We start from the raw sequence: 22,932 nt of genomic DNA on the forward strand, positions 1-22,932 counted from the left end.
AAACATTTTGTAATATTTACACATTGTTGAGATCGGTACTGGTGCCCTATATCAAATTGAAATTCACGAGTTGCAAGTGCAAATTATTTGGCAGTACTTGAGAAAAAAAAACTGAGTGGTCCATTTTTTTGTAACGTAACACATTTTACTGATTGGCAGCAAGTGATAGTGCATTTGTTTGATTCATGGAAGGAAAGGGTTTGTTGTTTTCACAAGGAGTAAATTCTATTGAAAAGTTTAGAATCTTTTTTAAAAATGGGAGAAATCTATTTGCATTCGCCGTTTGGCTTTTTGTGAAAATATGTAGCAGAGTATGAAAGTTTTCATTTTTGGGATTTAATGGTCAATGACAGTGGCAAATAATTTCGTAGTTTTAGCAAAATGTAAGAAAATATTAAATGTTACAGACTCGGTTTGATTGAGCCTGCTCATGGACGGTAGTGGAAATGGATACTACCGTCCACACCCTCTAGCCCCGGGTTGAGCAGAACTCAACATTTACACATAAAATGCAAAAGAGACTCGTTTTGGTCCAGTCTGCTCAAGAGAAGTAATGGAATGTGAAACGCCCGTCACGTCCAGTACGTCAGCCCTAAGCGGAATTCTATTTTACAAATACATTTTATGGACTCCCAAAGAACCAGAACTTACAAAAGTAATGTGTTTTCTTAAGCCTATTATAGGCCCCATTGGAAACGAATTCAATATATTATCTCCCTTCTTGGATAATCTGATATTCTTGTCCAAGTTTTCGATTAATCTGAAAACATATTTTTGTTATACTTCTATGTCAATTGTAGATATGTTTAGAATTTTGTTTTAGACATATTGGACATTGGCATTGTTTCGTTGATTTTCATTAGTTATTTACTTTAAAAAAATAATGCGACTAGATATTGCTCCGTAGAAAGCTTTAATCTATAATTTACAGTTTAAAGAATGGAACATAAACATTTCGTTATAAAAATCAGAAGAGTAGGACTTAAATCATAACATTAGAACTGAAATAAGAATTTTAATTGGTGCGTGCTAGTACTATTGATATGGGCCAGGTAGATACATGAAACTGGTTGATGCTGGTTTTATGCAAAAGAGAAATAAATATTATGAAAAAAAAATCAATAAAAAATCAGCTTCATGTAATTATGTAAAATAGTAAAAAAAAAGATGACAAAAGAGCCTGACAAATCATTCTCAAAACCTTAACAAGAGGAAGAAAAAGAATAGTCCTTTCCAAAAATTAATTGAAAATTAATTGAGCCGGTATGGTTCCTCGTCCATACATGTATTACCGTATAATATATATAAGGTCAAATGCATATATACATGTCAAGCATCTGTATAACAAATTTCAATTATGCATATAAATGAGGATAGAAAAATGAATAAAACTGGGTATGACATTTCATAAGACTATTAACTTGTATTTATAAAACCTCATTCATAGACTTACACAGTCTCTTGAGATTAAACATATCATTACGATTAGATAAATGTCATGGCCATTAGAATCCTTTGGCTTCCTTTACTGAGATTACTCAAGTCAGATAAGAAATATTCATTTGTTGTAGAAAGGTATAAGAGATTGATTTTATGGCCAAGTGACTATAACGACTGATGCCAGTCTTAACTTATTCATAGCAGTATAACATATAGGATACACATGTCAAGAATTCAATTTAGAATAGCTTAATCAGAGAATACGTTATTATTAATAGAAGAGGGTTAAATGTTTAAAGTCTATAAATTTATTATTGGAGGTGCCCGTTATATTTCCCTCTTGTTCTTTGGGTTTGCTCTGTGTTGAGTGGTGTGTGTGTTTAAGCAGTGGGTTTTGCGGTGTAATGAGACTGCTTTTTTTGAGGTGACTTTCCTGTTGATATTCATCCTTGCTTTTCACTTTCCAACACCCATTTATATACCTCTACCATTTTCAATTTGCATATTATGATTAAATGACTTGTATTGGATTTTGAAGCAACCCATCTGCTATATTTTCCGTTACAGTTTCTTTTTGTTGTGGACCTACTGAGCGATGTAGGCTCTTTGGCTGTGTTTGGAGGTGGTGGTGGTGGTGGTAGTGGTGTGTGTGTGTGTGTTTTTTTTTTTTTGGGGGGGGGGGTGTCTATGCTTCCGGAAAATCTACCCTTACCTTTATGTTTTTTAACTGCTACGGCAGTTGAAAGTCTTTCTTTACTCAAGTTTTGTCTAGTGTTGTTATATTTTCTGGTCCTTTGGGGACATTGAGTATATTGATTAACCTGTATAAAAGGATTCTCCAAACCTGTGTTAGAGGTGCTAGAGGGTAGAGATTGTACATTTCTAACCTCTCCTGGAAAAATACAATCAACTAGTTGCTATTATTTTCTGGAGCAATGATGTTTGCCTGCAAGATGCTGCCTTGTTAACTTGACCTCAAAACGAAGATTGCTGATCTTTGATATCACATTCACAGTGGTTTGTCTGGAATTTAATCTTGAAGAAAATTGCAGATACCAATTTGCTGCGTTCCTGTGGTAATGTCTTCGAACACATTCTGCAGTTAGATCTTTTTTCAGTTGATGGTGAATTATATTTGTAAATTGCATTGTTTCAAACGGTGAGATTGTTCGATTGAGAGATTACTGGTACAAACTTTACTGTACTGAATGCGGAAATGTGTGAATGACGTATACTAAATTCCAACCAAATATTAAGAGATAAATGTTGTAAATTAATATACCTTCAAAAACATAAAAATTAAAGGCCCTTTAAAATGTGCGTTAGTTTTGTGTTCATTTTTTCAACATAAACATTATTGCATTGTGTTTGACGATATGCGCGGCGAGTAACGTTGCGCAATAAGAAATTAGTATAATTTCGTTCAACCATAAAAGGACATGAATTGAAAATATTTTATGTTTTACATGGAAGATCAAAATATTTTTCACCCATGTATACCATTCGTTGACGAATATATTGATTCTACACTGAAACGAACAAATATCCATTATATCAATGATAATTTTCTGTCAAAAGAACTGTATGATACCAGATACTCAAGTTCTTCATGCCGTGCTTAAACGAATTAACTTTAATTTTACCAAAAATCTTAAATACCCTGATCTAAGGGAGGTGATTACATCTGCAAAATGTTGAGCTATACGTATACATTTATCCTTCCTTAGCAATTCAATTATCATCCTCTTTACAGATAAGCATATCATTTCGAAATGACAGGGCTATCATACTGACCCAGTAGTCAGTATGCAGGAGTGAACAGTTGCAAAAGGTGACGGTGCTACAGTATTCTTAATAACATACGTGACTAGCCATGTTGCCATTTAGCTTCAGAGGCGAGCAGAAATTACTTAACTTCGGTTTCAAGTTAAAATCCATGTTCTGTCATAGATGTTTCCACATCTTAGTCTCTGGTTCGGCGAAATAACAAGTCCATAGAGTTCTTTCTTAAGCCCACTTTGGTTCAAACCTTCAGTAATGTTTAGTTTAAATTCCTTTGGACTTAACTCCAGTTCTTAAAGATGAAATGTCTCTATCCTTAGCAAAATACTTACTTGTAAATATTTGGGCAAGCTCATTATTTATAAGATTTGTTTCATATTTCATGTATATTTTATATTTCATGTATAGAGGTATACATATCTATACTGTTTGCGCTAATACGGTCTGTGAAGGCGTCTTTGGGTGACGTTGTCTGACATATAGATTGCTTTAAGTAAAACTTAATTCAGTTCTTGCGGTTCCGTTGCCAGTATAAATAGGTCAAAGATATATTGAAATGATAAAATATTGAAAAGATAGATATAAATAAATTGAAAAATTTGGAAAGCGAAAACACGGAAAACAAAATATGACTTACTGATCTTTTTCTGTGTGTAGTAATTTCATAAACCACTTCCAAACAAAAAATCTAAAAACAATTCTTACGCATTTAGTTAGAAGAGAATATAATAATTTATCCTAGGATTGCAGAAAGAAATGTTTGTGTGTTTTCTTGTTGTTCATTCTTAAATAAAACTGAGGAAAAAGTATAATACTGAATATTAGAGCTCTGTAGGACCACATTCGTAACAGATCGCATTTGTAACAGATTTCGTACGTGTGCGATCGCATTCGTAACAGGTAAAATGTGTTACGAATGTGTTTGTCCAACATGGGGGGTTGACATTAGAAGCACATATGTATCATGTTAAGTTTTGTACTGCAAATGACAATCAGTTGGTTGTCATCGCAACATCATTAAATGACTGCCATAAGCACCAGCACAAGTTGATAAGTATCACCATAAGCACAATTACAAGCGTCGACGCCAATGATGTCATAGAATCATTTGAGCCGAATCATGAGAAAATGGGCCTTCGGGAATCTTAGAGGCTTTGTGACAAGTGTGGACCCAGATCAGCCTTCGCATCCGCACAGTCTGATCAGGGCCCATAGCGTTCGCTGTTATTTCAAAGAAGGCTTATTCTACCTGAATATGAAATTTTCTGACCTAATTCAGATGCATAAATGCACAGGTCAACCTAAATATACACTTTACGGAAATTCACGAAAATGCCCGAAAGCCAATTTTCCCCGTGACGTGGCTCAATTTTTATTATCATTTCTGCATCTAATGCCACTACCAATATAATATGATTACAACTTCAGCTACATGTAGACCCACTTGCTCAGGTCACTTGTTCGAACCCGGTGGCGACATACATTTGTAGCTATCTTTCGTCACCAACAGCTGTTTCTAGTTAGGTGACAAACAGGAAGTTGCCATCACAAGTCAGCGTCGTTGTCGTCGACGTCAATGACGTCATAAAATTTTTTGAGCCGCATCCTGAGAAAATGGGCCTTCGGGAATCTTCGAGGCTTTACGACCAGTGTGGGCCCAGATCATCCTGCGCATCCGCGAAGTCTGATCAGAGCCTTCACCTTTCGTTTACGGGCCTGGTAAAACGCACCGATACACGTTAGGTCTTAACTGGGTGGATGAGAGACACAATATCTCTGGAAATTCCGGCCTGACTGTATATTCAACCCGCTCCGCCGGTTTCGTAATCTGCAAAACTATCCCCTGCACCACCCTCACCGATGGTAGCTAGCTAGTTTTCGCAAGGGACCGAGATGTTATAGATATATAACTTCTATACAAGTTTGGTCAAAATGAAATAATAAAATATGGTCTCTATTGTGTTCACAAGACTAAAATAAGCAAATTGTGCCATTTCAGCCATAACTCCGAGACAAATGGCGCGATATGGCTGTTTTAAAAAGAAGTGAGATCCTATATAAGTTTAATAAAAATAATAAATGTGGTATCCGTTGTGTTGACTAGATTAAAATCAGCATTTTTTGCCAATTCAGGGAACGTAACTTCAATTCAAATGGTGCAATACTGTTGTTTTTTTAAAGGAACCGAGATCTTATAGATATATAAGTTGTGTGCAAGTTTAGTTAAAATAAACAAAAAAAAAAAAAAAATGTGGTCTCTATCGCGTTCACAAGGCTAAAATCAGTAATTATTGCCATCTCAGGGGCCATATCTCCAAGACGAATAATGTGATATGGCTGGTTTTCGAAAGGGGCCGAGATATCATAGATATATAAAAATTCTGTGCAAGTTTTGTCAAAATCAAATAATAAATGTTGTCTCTGTCGTATTCATAAGATAAATGTGAACGGACGGACGGTCGGACTACGGACAACGTACAAAAGATGATCACAACAGCTTACTTTGTCACATCGTACAAAGGAGCTAAAACATGTAACAAATGTGTTTCAGATGTAAAAATGCACTCTTTTGTTCATTTTTCCGATCGAAAATGACATGTGACAAATGTGACCTGATGTCACATCAAAAATCGGCATCGATCACATTTGTCTCAAAAATTGTTACAACTTTAAATGTCAGTATAATGATAGTTAACAATGACCTATATCAAGTATGCACAAGATAAGAAACAGCAAGCACTTGAAAAATTTATTATATTTCTTTGCAATTTCAAGAATATTTGACTGTATGTAAGGGTTCCCTCTAGTCCAGTAAAATCTTGTAAAAATGCTTCAGAAAATGGGAAAAGCACAAAACTTGGTTCATAACTACTTCAGGGCAAAACACAAAAAATGAGCATAAGATCCACTCAAAAAAGTCCAATTTGGCCGAAAAATCAAAGATGGCCGCCATGCATGTATATATTTTCAGAAATACCTAATATTATCTACAAAACTTATATAGACACGTACAGTCATCAGTATAATTAGCTAAAATCACCTCTCTGAATAAATTCAAACATATTATATTAACAAAAATACCGCTCTTCCGCCAAAAATGAAAAAAAAGTTGTCTCCTTTGGATAAAATTTGCTACTAAGCAGAAAAAAAGCCAGAATGCATTTATGTGAGTCAAAATTAAGTATATAATGGTAACTGGCATGTCAAGAATGTTTAAAATGGCAACAATCCTGTGTAGAACTTTATAACAATTGTAAATTATCATAAATACAGTCAAACTTCGTTAAATGGAACCCGTCGGGACCGACAAAATGTTATCGGTAGTTTGAGTGATCGAACAATATATTAAAAATAATTTGGTCTGGACCTGACGATAGGTTCAATTGGAGGATGGTGTTCGAATTATCTGAGTTTAAGCGAACAAGGTTTGACTGTAGTGTGTATAAGTGAATAAATAACATGACTGTGTTTCACATTGTCATTAGTTTTCGCGACTCAGAATTTGTTAGTGTTGCTGTGTTTCATTTAGATTTATTTACACTAAGAGAACTAATGACACTTAGTAAAACTTTATAATTTATTAATTATGTTAGTGCGATAGACCATGTGAACATCCCTGGCCTTTCAGACCATCATGATTTCTTTGGGGAAAAGTTATTGCTGTTTGATCAGCGTAATCAAATTTACATTTGCAAATTCCTGTAATGTTCTGTTTTTGTCAAATTGTAGCACATTTTTCCATAACAATGGTATTATAGTTTAATGTCATAAGCATATGATGTAAAGTCACTTATGCTCTGAGTACTCTCAGACGAAGAGCATGAAGACCACACAGCGTTCTGAAAATTTCAACGCGGTCGGGACAGATCAAAGTCGAAAAATGTGCAGTTCTCAAGTTCATACTGCGCCGTTACATCATCCTTGCCAGGTTCTCGCTGCGTCTGACACAGTGCACATTTTCACGTCCAAGGACCCCGCCCCCTCCCCCACCCCCGTAGAAATCAGAGCACTCTTATAGAGAGGCCGTGGTGGAAAAGGGAAAGGCAGCGTGGAGGGTATACGAAGGTCCAGAAGTCCACTACAAGCTGCCAGTGCTGCTGAGTCTGTGATTGTGTGGTAATTCCTGATGATGTGCGATCATACTGGTTGAAAATGAAGTGATGGGGAATTGGATCCAGTATTCATACTCAATTCTCAATAAATTAGGAGCAAAATCCATCATATCTACAAAAAATGTGCTCTAATATTTATTTCTTGACATTTTTACTGATATTAAAATATATTAGACAGGTACATATTATTAAATGTGAGTACTTGAGGGTTTATCTAATGACCACGTGTATCCGAAACACAATTTTAATACCAATTTACTAGTTTTAAGACAACAAATATTATCTATTTACCATTTGTAAGACTATGTCACTACCAATTAAGCAGTCCAATGTAAGATTAATACTATCTTGTCAAACAAAACTAACCAGTACAGCTCGCGCTTACCGGTTAATCAAGCTTTTAAATGCATTTTCTACACCTTCCTACAAACAAACTGTGATATTTCTTTGGTATAGATGGAGGCTTTCGATACTCTTCTTTACAAGAAAACATGTCAAGTAGCTGATCAACCATCTGTTGACACAAATATTAGGCTAAAGTGTGCATTCCTGCATTGTCTGCTACACCTCTTGAACATACTAAAAATGTTGCCCATTAGGTCGGGCACATATGGGGGTCAGATGTTCTATCACTTTCCTAAGACTCCAAGTCAATATAAATAAGGCTGACCAGAGGTATCTTTGATAAATTGGAACAGTTCTGGTAGTTTTTGCCTCAAGTACCAGTCTTGTACCAATAGCTCCTCAAGTGCATGTGCAAACTAGATGAAGGCTGTCGAGGAAGGTGCAATTTGTCTAAAGTGCTGAAATGTTCTGCACTGCCTTATGCAAGTTAACTAAAGTTGTCTACAATCTCGTGCCTGTGTGTACTGACACGAGTATCTGACATGTACCTTATTTCAGATTTCAGCCCGATATGCTGAGTAATATATTTCACAGAATAGTTACTAAGTGTTGTCCGTGAAAGCAACATTAACATTTTAGACCTACTCTTCTTTGTTACACAGTTAGCATTAAATAACCAATGATTATGTGATCAATTCATTATGCAGATATTGTGACAGTGGGTGCATAATTATAGGAACGTTGTTTTATTTGATCCTACTAGCCCGTCGCTATAATATATTCTTGCATTTCTAAGTCCCAAACCGAAAGGGATAGTTGTCGTACTTGGTGTCATAGGAACTACAGTTTTATATAGAAACTAAGTTAATTGACCTTCACATTCTCCATATTACCTACCATCTATAAACAAGGTTTCATAAAGAAGTCTTTAGAATTTGCACTTTTAAAGTAATTGAAAAATCCACCATTTGCGAATGATGGACGGGCTTACAGACGGACAAAATGATGTACAAAAGGAGAAAAGAAGATAACAAGCATGTTTTCAATTTTTCCTCCTATCTATGTACAATTTCTCAAGAAACAATCTCTCCTAGTTTTGAAGAAGTGCAGGATGACACTTTTCGTCATATTCTTGGACTATTTGTTGCCATAGCAACAACATTTGTTGCCATAGGAACAAATTTAAATGACGTTGGCATTCTCCACATTGCCATTTATCCATCAATGTACCACGTATCATGAAAAAATCTGTTGTACTTTTAAAGTTATCGCAGTATTCCTCTTTGCGTGGCTGGCGTATTGACATGCATACGGGGGCGACCCATAAGCCCCCTCTGGCTAAACACTGGTGGGGTAATAACAACAATGTTTTAATATGCTGCCATGGAGGGAATACAAGTGAAAAAATATAAATCACATATAGTAAAACAAAACATCCTTTAAAATATGAAAAAAAATCACAAAGTTTTTTTTACGATAATATTCTAAAGGCTAGATTTTAGCCGTTACCATGGAAACAGAAAGAAATGAATATAATTTAATGTGTATTTTTTGCTTTTTATTAAAATATAAGATTTATTTTGTCATATACATTTATATTTGGTGCATTTTGGGGATGAATGTATATATAATGACCTTTCATTAGAATCTTGTAAGGTGAATATTGAGTTTTGGCGGCCATTTTGGCATATCGGCCATCTTTGAAAGATATCAAATGGGTCCCATGAAAAAAATGTTTTTTATGCTTTAATAAAAAGCTGTGCCAATTTTGGTGCTTTTCCCATTTTCTGAAGTATTTTGGCATTTCCTGTTACGAATTGATCGGACTACTCGGTGCTGTTATACTGAAACAAACTTTAGTCTAAATATAGCTTAAATCTATTTATATCTTCTTAAAAAGGAAGTCCCAAATTTCCACAGCTATTCACAGGCTGAAAATTTTAGGTACTAATATCAGCAAAGAGGTTGATATCTATACATTTTAATAACTATCGTCAAAGGTAGGGAAAACGTACTGGAAAGGCATACACTTCTGATCTAGTCATTTCAATGCATTTTCAGCTCATTTGCATATAAGAAGAAATTTACAGAATTGCCCCTGTTTCTCTTCATTTTCAAAAAATATGTTATGATGAATATAAACCAAAACATTCTCCCATGTGTCAGCTATCAGATATTTATTTCAACAAAGACTGTCAACTTTATTACCTTGTTTTTAGAAGAAGACAAAATTCCAGCAACTTTCGCTTCCCCACAAAACTGTACCGGTGCGCACATAAAAAATCTCAAATGTGATTTTCAAAATAATACAGTCAGACCACAATTATTTCCATTGAAAATAAAATGCTCTAGGTAAATGCCTACATCATATTTTCATTTAAAAATGTCTTTGAAATGGTGTATAATTTGTGGAGATCATTTAACGTAAAAGCCGATGTTATCATTATTATTATTATTATTATTATACCACACTTATATAGCACTCTTTTCATACAAAATATGTACGTTCAGAAGTGCTTTACTAAAACATAAAGAACACATGCATACATATACATACATGTAAATATATTGGTAAAAGATTAAAAGGAACAGTAATTAAAACAAGATCATCCATAAAATATGTTCAACGTTAAATTACATTACGAGACCAATCCCTTTCTCAACACGAAACAAATGTTTTGGATTTAACGCCATTTTCAACAGTATTTCAAATTTTGTTATTTTATATAACATGTGTGAAAGAGATGCGTTTTTAAAGATTTTCTTTAATGCGGACAGTGAGCTTGAATCTCTGATGCTTGCTCGGAGGGCATTCCAAAGCTTTGGAGCTGCATGCTTGAAACTTATGTCACCATACTTTACTGTTCGACTCCTCGGTACAACCAAAGACACAGGGCCACTTGCCGACCTTAAGTCTCTACGAGGCTTGTACATGTCCAGCATATCGACAATGTACTTGGGAGATTCATTGTGTATGGCTTTGTATGTTAGTGTCAAGATTTTGAACTCAGTGCGGTGCTGAACAGGATGCCAATGCAACTCCTTCAATACCGGCGTGATGTGATCGTATCGTGGAGTCTTGGTTATGATGCGGGCCGCTGTGTTTTGTGCACATTGAAGTTTTTGCAGTGTGTCTTTGGAAATTCCATACAGCAGCGAGTTACAGTAGTCTTCTTTCGATATAACCAGAGAGTTCACATGAGACTTGGTAGCATCAGCTGTGATGTACTGCCTGATGTGGCCTATTTGCCGAAGTTGTGCATAACTAGCTCTACAAAGAGAGTTAACATGCTGTGTCATGACCATGTTTGAATCCATTCTAGCACCTAGATTCTTCACACAAATTGATGGTTTAATCTGAGAGGGTCCTACTTTCACGCAGATGTTAACGTTAAATTGACGCCAGAGCGACTAATATGACGTTAAGTTTTGAATAAAAAGTTTGCTTTAATCTTGTCTCATCTGTCAGTCATTTCCATCCGCACCCCGAAAGCCAGATATTTCCATAAGCTTTTCAACTTGTGATAGATTCGTTAGCACTATTATAGCAGCGTATGCATTTACACATTCATTCATTTTTCACAGCACACCCCGGATGAAAGACGAGTTTTCGGCAACGACAAATGCACGAGAAAATACTGTCCGGCATGCATTGCACGGACTTCACGGACGAAAAGATCATGAGTTGATCTTAACAGTATTTAATTTAGTAGATCAAGTCTTTGCGAGTTAGACACCTGTCAAAATAGAGTCTATTTTATATAAAATTCTGTATGAAATTCTTAAGTGTGGCACGTGGCCGTTAACTGTTACCTATTGTAATCATGGGTTGCATACACACAAAAGAATTTGAATAGCAGCGGAGCAGGGCTTTAACCCAGATATCGATACATCATCTGACTCAGAGATTGACAAAGCTGAAGGGTTGTCGTCAACAGACACAGCTAGTGAAGTTGAAATTATGTGACATGAATTAAATTGAAATAAAAGTAGAAAAATATATTAAAAATATAGAAACAACGAAAAAAATCAAACATTTATTTATTAAGATAAATAAAATGGTTTTCTTAAAGAGTCTTCAAAGATTCTTGACTAAAATAAAATAAAAATAATGTATACTAGAGAAAAAGTACGGCCGTAATCTGGGCTTGAACCCACATCTCGCGGTTTGTAATCATTACGCTTTACCAATTACGCCATCGATATAACGAAGTTCGTGGTTAACAAAACATACTTACACCACTGCTTCTTTGTTTGGCCCAGGTTAATAACCCACTTGAAATACCCGAGTTTGCACGTGCAGATGTATTTCATATTTGGTTACTAACCTGCGCACGTGCACAGGTATTTCATATTTGGTTACTAACCTATGCACGTGCACAGGTATTTCATATTTGGTTACTAACCTGTGCACGTGCATTCGTACCTTAGCTAGAGTTATGATACAGGAAAACACCATTGAATGCGAAATTAAGTTTTATTCATGTTCAGTCAACCAAAATTAAACTGTTAACATTTTACAAACTATAGGACAACACTGATCTGTGAGATTTGACCATTTCGGATAAAAAAAAAAAAAAAAAAAAAAAAAAAAAAAAAAAAAACATTTATTTATAAGATGAATTATTTTGATGCCGGTCAAATAAAAAGGCAATAAGTTGAAACTTCTACTTGGTTTGAAAACCTTATAATATATTATTTATAAACCCTTTCCGAAAATGCAGGACCGTAGGAAGCATTTTCAGATTTGATTGGGGTGGGGTGTGGGCACACATTATGAAAATTAGCTAAAATTGACTCGCTGTCAAAAAATTGCTAAGATAACAACAATAATCGGTCAAATTATTGGGTGGGGGCGTCTCCCCCTGGACCCCCCTGTACCTATGGCCCTGAAATGTCAAACGTCACAGGTCACTGTGAATCTATATAGATGAATTCAAGCAGTGATCGTGAATTCACATTTTATAGTTTCATAAGATGCCAATCCGTTTAAATTATTTATATTCACACCATTTAACTATTGTAAATCTGTGACCCTCCTTTAAATGGACATAAAACAGCCGATTAAAATCTGCAAATGTTGTTACTATGCTGTGCGAGGAAAAACAAAAGTTCCACTTTACGTGACTTACGTGATATATTTCACCATGCTTGCAATTTTTTAAATGGATTTCTGAATTTGTAATGTTAAATACCTTTGACATCGCCAAAGATGTAGATGTACCCAAACCAGAGACTGAGAACTCGCTGCGCTCAGATTGTAAACATTTTGAAACCTCCTGTTTCCGTTCATCATCTGACATTTTGACATCTGACATCAACCATAAACGGCAGTACTACGGTGTCCCGTTTTGGCCATTATTAATTGTTCTGGGACATTATCTTGAAACAGTCTAGTGGCCGTTGTAGCTCTTAAGGAGTTTATAAATTTAAAAATTTATATTTATGGTAAAGTTATATGTATATTTATTGGAGCAGCAAAATCCGTGTAAATGCGCTCCACGTAAGCGCTCAAGGCCCTTCTCGCACACCATATAGTCCGGACTTCTTTAATGTGTAAAAGCATGTGCACAAAAATGACACATTTTGCCAACATGTGGTTAATTGTAGATGTGATTTTAGAAAAGTAATATTATGGAAATAGAGAATTAGCGCTTAGCTCAATTACAGAGGTTTTCAGCTTTATTACGTATGTTATAACTTTTTGCATTAATTTATGCTTGATGACATAGAATTCTTGTACCGAAAATTGTGATGCAAACATACTGACAACTTTTCCAACTTTAGTCTCCTTTTTGAAGTAAGAGTTTTTAACGCATTGTTACACTGGAATAAAATCTTTTTTTACAGTAACTTTGAAATTCCTCAGAAATAGTATCATATTCCCCACCCACCTGATTCATACATTTCAAAATAGCATGGTCCATGCAATAATTAGCTATATCAATTTGCCTGTACGTATTCTGTGTCAGAAAAGAAAGATTTTGTTGGCTTCATCATTCATGTTCATCGAAAATGTCCAGAGCCTGTGATCCGAATCGTATACTTTGTCAGACATGATGACATGTGCGTTGTTGTCCACATTTGTATAAGTCGGTTACTGACCTCGTAGTTCAGTATTCCTGAATATGAAAAACCTGCGCACGTGAAAAACTGTAAACACCTCGAGCCCTACGCGCTCTCGGTTTTCACGTTTTTCACGTGCGCAGGTTTTTCATATTCAGAAATACCTCCTACTCGGTCAGTAACCATTACATATTAACTTACGTATAGGATATAAGACGAAAACGATCCAATATGTAAAATACTGGACTGTCCGAAGCGCGTTAGCGTTAATATTTTACATATTGGATCGTTTGAGGCTTATATCTTACTTAAAACATTGTTTTAATGAGATAACCAATCAAAAAATTACGTATAAACCATTGACGTAAAATATTTTTAAAATAATTCGGTTTTTATTCATTTTACCGCATTTAATAACAGTTGCTATATGATTATAAAATACTCTGTAGATCCTCATGACTATTTTACGCACGTTTTTCTAATAATGCACGACTGCGTTTTTCTCGGGTTTCTCGCCTTCGTAATATTGGACTTTCGTTAGCCCGGGATTCTCGTGATGCTATTTATTGTGTTTACACATGTACACTGATGTACGGAATAAGCAGTAGTATTCTCATGAGTGGCGGCGGGAGGAAAGAAATTTTGTGACATTTTAGAAACAAAAAACTGGATTTATTTTAATTCATGGTGATTATGTTCTTTTTATTTAAGTGTGTACAAGGAAACGTTCTTTGTGTTAAAATTTACAAGGGTATGACGGATTAGGATAATGTTTCACTGAAAGCGTAGTTGGAATCAGACAGCTGGAGAAAATGAATGCTGCATGTGCACTAAATGAGAAAATGGGTTGTTTGTTTACACGCCTGGCAATATACTGTTGTGATTTATTAGTTCAATGACAGTTTTTGTTGGGTTGTACATGAATTTGCCCGAAAATCTTCAAATTTAGTGCAAGAAGAGTTACAGAACAGACATAATTTAATATATTATCGGATACAGCTACTGGTAAGTCCAAATCATACTAAACTTGTGATATTATTTTCGTTCCTTTTAACTGATTAATAAACGACGCATAGTAGCGAGGCGGAAGCTGAAAACTAGGGAAAACTTGCTTTCAAGATGAATTTTATTTATGCACTCAAAGCTACTCTTATTTATGTTATTATTACAATGGATGTTTAATGTAGTCCCAACTGGAATACTGAAAAATATATTTGATATCATTCACTTTGAACTGCAATTAGACACACTGTTATTGAACAGTATGAATCCTGACCAGACTACGTGGGTGCGCAGGCTGGTCTTGATCCATGCTGGTCGCAAACGCACTATGTTGGTTTTCCCACGGCGCGGCTCATATCATTTTCAGGGGTTTACATGAACATTAACGTGTAAGCATTTCTTTAGTTTTTAGCTCGACTATTCATAGAATAGTAGAGCTATTGGACTCGCCCATGCGTCGGCGTCCGCATCGGCGTCCGCGTCGCGTCCGCGTCCACGTCCGCGTCCGCGTCCCGATTTGGTTAAGTTTTTGTATGTAAGCTGGTATCTCAGCAACCACTTGTGGGAATGGATTGAAACTTCACACACTTATTCACTGTGATAAACTGACTTACATTGCACAGGTTCCATAACTCTGTTTTGCTTTTTTACAAAATTATGCCCCTTTTTTGACTTAAAAATTTTTGGTTAAGGTTTTGTATGTAAGCTGGTATCTCAGTAACCGCTTGTGAGAATGGATTGAAACTTCACACACTTATTTACTGTGATAAACTGACTTAGATTGCACAGGTTCCATAACTCTATTTTGCTTTTTTACAAAATTATGCCCCTTTTTCGACTTAGAATTTTTTGGTTAAGGTTTTGTATGTAAGCTGGTATCTCAGTACTCACTAATGGGAATGGATTGAAACTTCACACACTTGTTCACTGTCATGATCTGACATGCACAAAGCAGGTCCCATAACTTTATTTTGCTTTTTTACAAAATTATGCCCCTTTTTCAGCATAGAAATGTTTGGTTAAGTTTTTGTATGTAAGCTGGTATCTCAGTATCCACTAATGGGAAAGGATTGAAACTTCACACACTAGTTCACTGTCATGATATGACATGCAGTGCAAAGGGTCAATAACTCAACTTTGCATTTTACAAAATTATGCCCCTTTTTGAACTTAGGAGTTTTTGGGTTAAATTCTTATATGTAAGCTGGTATCTCAGTACCCACTAATGGGAATGGATTGAAACTTCATACACTTGTCCACTGTCTTGAGCTGATAAGCACTATGCAGGTTCCATAATCCTATTTTACTTTTTTACTAAATTATGCCCCTTTTTCGACTTTCTTATTCATTCAAGCGACAAGGCTGTTAAATAGTCGAGCGTTGCTGTCCTCCGACAGCTCTTGTTTCTATGTACAGATGTACGGATAAATTCAGAAAATGTGGAATGTGACATAACAAAAAATGAGCTATGTATACGAGGATGCAATGCTTCACTTAATTTTCGTAAATCGTAAATTATTATTACTATTATGTTTACGCTTACCGGAGGGCGAGCATATGGTTGACACTTTGTCCGTCTTTCCGTCCGTCCGCCCGTAGTATAACTTGAGAAGTATTAACGGCATTTTATTAAAATTTCACATAATCATAGTGCAATCAAAGAGCAGTGTCAAAGAACCATAACTCTACCTTACCTAGCTTTTGGATTATCTCCCTTTATTATACAAAATAAGGCTTGTCCGGAGCATTACTTGAAAAGTATTAATGACATTTCATTTAAACTTAACAAAATCATAAAGACCATTGACAGTACGGCCTCAAAGAACTATCATGATTGGTCTTATAAAACTGCTTTTTAAACAGAGAGCAATAAATTCTTGCACATTTTTTAAAACTGGAAACGTGAACAATATTGAAGAAATTGTTGCTCTAGGAAGTCGTCGTTTAGGGAGTAAGACTACGTTGACGCATGCAGAATACATGTATGCATAATGCTATTTATAAAATGTTGCGATTTTGTCCAGATATATTATGCATCTACATCTATACATAAAATTTAGTTTTGATATTAATTTTCCTCTTATTATCAGTACTGTGTTATTTTATTGGACTGTTTTCATTTGATTACAATATTTCTATATGGAATTACGCTACATGTATTGATAAATATTGGACTACACGAAGACATTGATTCTGTATATAAATCGTTTTCCTCGTGCAGTCCAATATTAAAAACACAGTCCAATATTAATATAATATTGGACTCCACGTGGAAAATACTGTACTAAGTCCCATTGAAAGCAGTCCAATATTAAAAATACAGTACAGCGAGAACAAAGGAGTGACGTCATGACAATGTTTTAATCTATAGATATTTTTCAGCCAGGTATGGACCGAGTATCAGTATAACCCAACAAAAGTGTATCATTCCGTCACGGCTCAAAACACGCGGTCGAACTTTAGCCGTTTAGTAAGTGTTTTATATCATGGCATCAGGAAAAGATTTTTCAAATATTTATTTTCTAGCTTTGACTTATTAGCCCAGCAATCATGACTGTGTTGATTGTAGCACCATTTTATGTAATGATTATATGACTTCACAGATTAACCAGGGAAGCTTTGAAAATTGAATCAAACGTTTTGTTTCTACCTTTCACTATCCTTCAACTAAATAATAAATATTATTAGAGTCGTACATATATATTAGCGGTTTTTATTTAAATATAAGCACACTTAAACTAAATTGTACGGTAAAAAGGATGATGGCGCATCTTTAAGAAGCATGCATTAATTTAAGGAGGCAATAAACAGTTTTCAGCTGTTAGTGTCAAATTGGCCAGGCTCAAATTTACAAATAAGAGGCAATTTACGGAATGAAGTGCATATTTGAACTTCTAAATAATAATAATTGCTAGAATTGAAGTTTCACTTATTTAAAAAAAAAGTTGAGTAGCCTTGATCTTGATATTATGACGTAATGATGCCTCCGGTGAGCTTGCTTAAAGTGGAGTTGTCATTTTAGCAGGGGCCTCAGGAAAACTGGAATAGTGAAAAAACGGTACGGATGGCACATATATTTGAGCTTATTTTCAGATTTTACAGTGTTACCAGAGTATGACACCGTGTAGCAGTTGGGGCTATCATTTGCAGGGAATTTTCTACAGCGGTTTGAAAATTGGCAAATTAGCTTTTTTCGTCATCAGTTTCCGCGACCGGGAGAGCACAAAATTCAGGACTTGTAAACAGAAAACTAGATATAAGGGATGTATTGCAGATGGTTTGTAATGATACACATACAGTCGTGTTAATGTTGCAATATCTTTATTTCAGGTGTGTGATTACAGACTTTTGCGTGGGGTTTTAACAGTTGGGTAGGCGACTCTGGGCCGAGAAGCTCTGAAAACTGTTTACTACCTCCTAAAAGTAGACTGACGCAGGGCTGAAACCCCTCTTTATAGTACGCAGGAGTAATGAAGAGGTATTTAGATTTTTTAGGACCGTTGGATGGTGATAGTTTTGTGTATGTTTGAAGTAAAAAAGTATACAAGAAAAAATATCTTGAATAAATTTACTTAATCTATGCATATTTTGTAATATACATGTAGCTGATTTCATATAAGCCTTAGTGCAGTTTCATAATGGATAGATAACATTTCGATACCTGGTGACCCAATGTTTTTTTTTGTATCATTCGAAAGAGTTATGTCTGCAGAATAAGAATAAATAAGATGACCATGGTAACATGCACGAATCACCATAGTCATGTATTTTTAACTTTTAAACTGGATTTCTGTTGATGCATCATTAAAAACTACAAAGTAAAAAAAATCTGCAAGATATTTTTCTCATGTAATATATATTTTCATCTCCAGACGACAGTTTTAAATAATACCATAATTATTTGGCCTTATATCTAAATAGCATTGTGTATATAGAACTTGCTTATTTGTGGACCAGAAACCTTAAAGCCGCAATTGCCGTGTGTAAAGGCAGTTTTTAGCTCGACTATTCATAGAATAGTAGAGCTATTGGACTCGCCCGTGCGTCGGCGTCGGCGTCCGCGTTGGCGTCCGCGTCCCGATTTGGTTAAGGTTTTGTATGTAAGCTGGTATCTCAGTAACCACTTGTGGGAATGAATTGAAACTTCATACACTTATTCACCGTGATAAACTGACTTACATTGCACAGGTGCCATAACTCTGCTTTGCTTTTTTACAAAATTATGCCCTTTTTTTTACTTAGAAATTTTTGGTTAAAGTTTTGTATGTAAGCTGGTATCTCAGTAACCACTTGTGGGAATGGATTGAAACTTCACACACTTATTCACCGTGATAACCTGACATACATTGCACAGGTTCCATAACTCTATTTTGCTCTTTTACAAAATTATGCCCCTTTTTCGACTTAGAATTTTTTGGTTAAAGTTTTGTATGTAAGCTGGTATCTCAGTACTTACTAATGGGAATGGATTGAAGCTTCACATATTTGTTCACTGTCATGATCTGACATGCACTAAGCAAGTCCCATAACTGTACTTTTTTTTTAAATTATGCCCCTTTTTCAACTTAGCAGTTTTTGGTTAAGTTTTTGTATGTAATCTGATATCTCAGTATCCACTAAGTGGGATGGATTGAAACTTCACACACTCGTTCACTGTCATGATATTACATGCACTGTGAAGGTCCCATAACTCTACTTTGCATTTTACAAAATTATGCCCCTTTTACAACTTTTGTATTCATTCAATTGACAAGGCTGTTGAATAGTCGAGCGTTGCTGTCCTCCGACAGCTTTTGTTTGAATATCAGGTACTAGTTTTCATAAGTCTCAGTCACACTACACCGTATAGCGTTAACGGACGTCTAACGTATAACAAAATTTTCAATCCGTTCGTGTCCGTTCGCATGCGTTTCTTTTCCGTTTCATATGCGGCGCCTGCGCTCCTTGTCCGGCGACGTTCGTTCCATCCGGTGGATGGTTTTGAGCATGTTCAAAATTTAGAACATACACCATCGGACAAAGTTGTCCGTTAAATTTACGGTAGCAATACGCTGATATGCGTTTTGTTCATTACTCGTGCGTTCCCTATTCTGTACTTGTACGGTTCACATCCGTTCTTGTCCGGTGGACCTGATTCACGGCTGGACTACTACCGGACATGCAATGGATGTAACGTATGTTCAACGGAGGTTAACTGACAAGAACGTTTTTTCAGTTTCTCATGCGTTGCGCTTACGTTTTACGCGGTACAAATCCGTTGCTAGTACGGTGATATCCGTTAATTGAACGTTGTTCGTCCTATATATGTGCGTTAATCTTGCGGTCATTGTGCGTTTTGTGCGCCCCATACACTGGTTGTGAGAGCACCGAGCAGCAGCGGGGGATGCCTTTCGCCACCGGATAACTTTCTGCCGCAATTCTTCTATACGTTTCGCGTCCGTTAACGCTTTCCGGTCTAGTGTGACTGACACATTAGATGCAAAAGTCAGTTTAGATCAAAAGAAATTGTCGATCAACAGGTATTTCCACTCAAACTATTACCAGAATATTTTTTACTGAAGCAACAAAGTTTTCAGGTTTTGTTTTTACCGAGCAGTAAATTTATAAATATAAAACGATAACGAAAACGTTATCGGAAATGTCGACTATGTCTTTATTGGTAATTATATATATAATTCAGGGTTTACTTCGTGGTAAATAAGGCTTTTCTTTAGAGTCAATACGATTCAAATGTAGTACAACTATTTTTTCACGGATAATGGTTTCACTACCCGATTCCCCTTTTCTCAGAACATAAACATGTTATCGTTACAAAACTGTGCGCGAGTAGTCAATCTGACTGAAGTACATCTCCTTTTACGCTACGCATAGGATCTGACAACGAGCTATTGATGGCCTCGTTCTGACAACCTTTCCGCTAGCCAATCAAAAGTTAACTTACAACATTCTGCAAGCTTTAAAAAGCCTTGGTATTTGATATTAACAATTTTTATGTAGAAAAATGTCAGATAGTCGGTTAGCTCAGTCGGTAGCGCATTTGCTCTGTAAGCGAGAGGTCCTGGATTAACTACAAATTTTTCTTACTCTTTGACATTCGAACAAGTTGTCTGATTGGTTCAAACAAAAATAGATTTGCGAAAATAAAAATAGCAATCTTGGAAATCCAAAATATACAGAAGACGAATGTGAATGGGTCATTCTCAGATCTTCCTTTAGAAGATCAAGTACTTTAGTCAGATTGCGCGAGTAGTAACAGTGAATATTTACATTTCCATGACCTTTCGGCAAATGCTGCACACATTTATTAGACATTGAACATTAAATATATTGATCGCATGTATATATCCTGTAAGGAGTTTCTATTTAGAAAACTGAGGGGTGCGTGGTGTTTCTTTATTTTTATCAATATGTATATGATCGCTTAGCCTGTACATGTAAATAAACCTTGTGGGAAAGGTGGTATTTAATATAAACAACAGGCTGAATAATTTGAAAAAAAAAATAATGAGAAAAATAACGTATATTTTATGTAAAACGAAGTAATCAAAATAAGAAAATGCTCGTTTGCTGAACTCAAATCTTGTGTATCAATTCGATGACGTCAGAATCTGTGTTGTTCTGTTGTATGAAGAGATTCAAAACTGTTTGTGAAAGATATCACTTAAATATCACGTATTTTGAGAAGCGTTTTAGAAAACTACAGAACATGTGTTTAGAGTGGCATTTGAAAGAGGTCACTGGGAATATCAATAATTAAAAGTTGCGTACATATTACAAATGGAATAAGCAATCATTGAGAGGCTACTTATAAATATTTCAAAGCAATAAAGCACTTTGGCAATTTTAACATATATTTATTAATTCTTTGATGTAACCAATTACAAAGTAATCTGCCGTTGTACGATATAGATTAAGGTAGTACTTCCATGAGTCTAGTTACCTCGCCCGTCCGTCCGTCTTAGTTGGGTTCAGATTAACGGTACATTGTTATGAAAAATAAACACTTTGGGGCCTTTGATCTGGTTAAATATTGGACTGTGTTAATTTTTCCTACTTTTAGAGAGGATGAATACGTACAGCTGAAATCCGTGAGCTTGACTTGCCATTCCTACTCTGATGTTAATGTTCTTATCTGGGAAGCTGAAATCAAACAAATGACAACATGTAGAGCTAGGCTAAATACGAACATTGGCCCGGGTACGCTGACTCCTAAAATGAACAGTTTTGTATAAAAGTCATACAGTCTTCTAAAACAATTAGTTTCCACCATATTAAGCTAAAATCAGCGATAAGTTTTCCTCAACTTCTCGTAAATATGTAACTAAAATTAGTCTCTGTTCGTTTTGTTACTTCTGTAGAGAGAATAAATATTTCAGAAAAAGAAAGCTGAATATGTTTTAGACTGAAGAGTGGAAATGTGTGTGCGAGTGTATGTGCGTGTGTGCACGGTTCGTACGTGCGCGTACGTGTGCACATTTGATACTGACACATTTTACGAGTGGGCGGAAAAAAACTGGAGAGAACAAAGTATTTCACAGGTGCCATATTTAGCATTAAATTCTCATTAGTAGATATTATATTGTAGAATGATATATGCTTTTACACACGCTACTCTGCACTTAGATATGAAAGTGGGTGAGTGCTTGGTCTTCTAGGACCATGCTAGCATGAAATGGAAGCCAAAAATTCGGGTGGTCAAAATCACCCCAAAACTCGAATTTCTTACAGGTCCCGACCTGGCGAGAAATGCCGATTTCTACAGGTAGCGCCCCCCGGGGGGAACCCCCAAAAGGGCCCCGGTTCCCCAAATAAAGGGGGGGGGAGGGGGGGGAAAACTAGAAAAAAAAAATTCCGAAAATGACCTAAAACCAACTTTGAGACCCCTCACGAGGTAAACAAGAGTTTTCCCGGAATACCCACATGGGCCACCATAACCTTCCCCCTTACAAAACGGCCACCCGGTTCCAACCCAAACTCGGGACCCCTAGGGACTCCTATTAACTGCGGGAACGATTTGAGGCCCACCCCGACCATTCCCCGCTCAAACCTCGACCGGGTTTCTCCCAAACAAGAGTTTTCCCGGAATGGCGGCCACCGTGCCTGGTGGGGGACGACCCTCTCTACAATGGCCACCCGGTCCGATCAAAACTCAAGGTCTGGGGCGGAGCTGGGGACCCCCAAACAT

At 36.1% G+C, this 22,932-nt stretch overlaps 1 protein-coding gene across 1 annotated transcript in view; it reads right to left on the reverse strand.

The window, feature by feature from the left end:
* LOC123559392 (zinc finger protein 32-like) overlaps positions 1-20,804 on the reverse strand; it is a 124,041-nt gene extending 103,237 nt beyond the window's left edge. The window contains exon 1 of the mRNA XM_053552747.1: positions 20,658-20,804. The gene's annotated coding sequence lies outside the window, so the exon portion shown is untranslated. The remainder of the gene's footprint in view (positions 1-20,657) is intronic.
* Between the last annotated feature and the right edge of the window lie 2,128 nt (positions 20,805-22,932).

Source organism: Mercenaria mercenaria, chromosome 10 (assembly GCF_021730395.1).
Source record: "Mercenaria mercenaria strain notata chromosome 10, MADL_Memer_1, whole genome shotgun sequence".
Taxonomy (NCBI): domain Eukaryota; kingdom Metazoa; phylum Mollusca; class Bivalvia; order Venerida; family Veneridae; genus Mercenaria; species Mercenaria mercenaria.